Source organism: Telopea speciosissima, chromosome 10 (assembly GCF_018873765.1).
Source record: "Telopea speciosissima isolate NSW1024214 ecotype Mountain lineage chromosome 10, Tspe_v1, whole genome shotgun sequence".
In the NCBI taxonomy this organism is placed as follows: domain Eukaryota; kingdom Viridiplantae; phylum Streptophyta; class Magnoliopsida; order Proteales; family Proteaceae; genus Telopea; species Telopea speciosissima.
The window spans coordinates 30385517-30387425 of NC_057925.1; the positions used below are offsets into that span (position 1 = coordinate 30385517).

The 1909-nt window shown below is 43.1% G+C and overlaps 1 non-coding gene across 1 annotated transcript; it reads right to left on the minus strand.

Annotated features, from left to right (window-relative positions):
* Positions 1–646: 646 nt before the first annotated feature.
* LOC122644395 lies at positions 647–753 on the minus strand. The gene has a single exon (XR_006330326.1). It is a non-coding gene; the product is annotated as a small nucleolar RNA R71 (small nucleolar RNA).
* Positions 754–1909: the final 1156 nt, after the last annotated feature.

Consider the following 1909-nt stretch of genomic DNA (forward strand, 5'->3'; position numbering starts at 1 on the left):
CAACCGCCAACACCAGGTAAGTATTTTCGTTAGTTTTAAATTAGTTAATTGTTTACTTTTTAGTTCTGATTTTTATATTTTATTGAGTTTTGTTTTTATTATTTAGTTATCACGTTTTAATTTTTAGTTTTAATTTCTGTTTAATTAGCACGTTCAACTGATGTTATGTTTTATGCATGGTCGGCATTCTTTGCACCCCAACTTGACTTCCCTTGACCTAGAAATAGAGCGATCTGTGGCTAGACCTAAGGATAATAATAATAAAATGGGTGACGAAAACCAACCAAGAAGGCCGCTGAGTGAGCACTTCACTCCAACTGCCTATAACCCTGCATCTTGTATTCAGCTACCTGCCATTTAGGCTGCTCAATATGAGATCAAGTCCATCATCATACAGATGTTACCATCCTATTATGGACTTGCTAATGAGGAGCCTTACAAGCATCTTGATGAGTTCTTAGAGGTGTGCTCTACAGTCAAAATCCAAAACCTCTCTGAAGATGCCCTAAAGTTACCCCTATTCCCATTCTCCTTAAAGGACAAAGCCAAACACTGGCTTCATTCCCTAGATTCGGTTAGGATTTCTACATGGGCGGGGATGCAGCAGGAATTTTTGAAAAAATTCTTCCCCATTGGCCGGACTAATAGCCTTAGAAGAGCCATTACTAGTTTCTCCCAATTAGAGGGCGAACAATTTCATGAAGCGTGAGAGAGACTCAAGGAATTACTTAGGAAGTGCCCCCACCATGCTGTCCCGAAATGGCAGTTAGTCCAGTGCTTTTATGATGGCCCCCGTGACCGATATAGGCAGATGGTGGACTCCTCTTATGGTGGAACATTTATGCACAAGAATGAGACGGAAGCATGGGATCTTTTTGAAACCCTTAGTGAGAATTCCCAACATCATGCTTTGGCCTCTCGGACTGAGATTCCACACATAGGGCAACCAAAGAAGGGTGGTCTCTATGAGATCAACCCAATGGTGGAGATGACTGCTAAGGTTGATATGCTGTCCAAGAAATTGGATTATCTGATGTCTGTAGGACAGCATTCTATGTCCCCTTTCCCAATGAGTTTCCCTCTACCCAGTCAAACTGAAGCCTATGCCTTATGTGCTAGCCCTAGTCATTATGTGATGGACTATTCTTTGGTTGCACAATACCCTGAGTTTTTTCAGGAACAGGTGCAAATGGCTCAAAGTGTCCCTACATCGGGTAATGATCCTTTTTCCAATACCTATAATCCGGGATGGCAAAACCACCCAAACCTTTCATGGAGAAACTCAGTACCCAATAATCCTCCTAACCCACCATATAGGCCACCATTTAATGTTCAAACCAATGCCTATATGGGTGGATAACCACCATATCCTCAACCCCTGCAGAATCAATCCTTTAAGGAAAAGGTGCTAAAAGCATTAAGTGGACTTGAGCAGAACACACAGCTGCTTCACTCTCATACTTAGTCCATTAATAAGCTAGAGATCCCACTGGGTTAGCTAGCCGATGCTATAAGTAGGAAGGAGGCTGGCCAATTGCCAAGTCAGCCAATAGGTAACCCAAACAATCAAATGGGTCCAGGGAAAGAACAGGTCCAATCAGTCACAGTCCTAAGGAGCGGCAAAAGGGTGGAAAATCTGATGCACCCTTAGCCACTAATGAGACGCTGCCCACTAGTTCTCAAGGTCAGGGAGAGGTTGAGTCAACCCGAGAGAATGATTCCATTACTGAAACACCACCTGTGAAACCCATTCATCAGTTCCCAAGGAAGGGGTTGCACAGTCCTATTGTGGAGGGACCATCACTTGATTCTTACATTCTAAAGGTCCCTTTTCCCCAAGCACTTTAGACACCATCTTACCCCCTTCAGGGTAAATAGGGTAAAAAGATGCAAAAGATGATCAACTTGT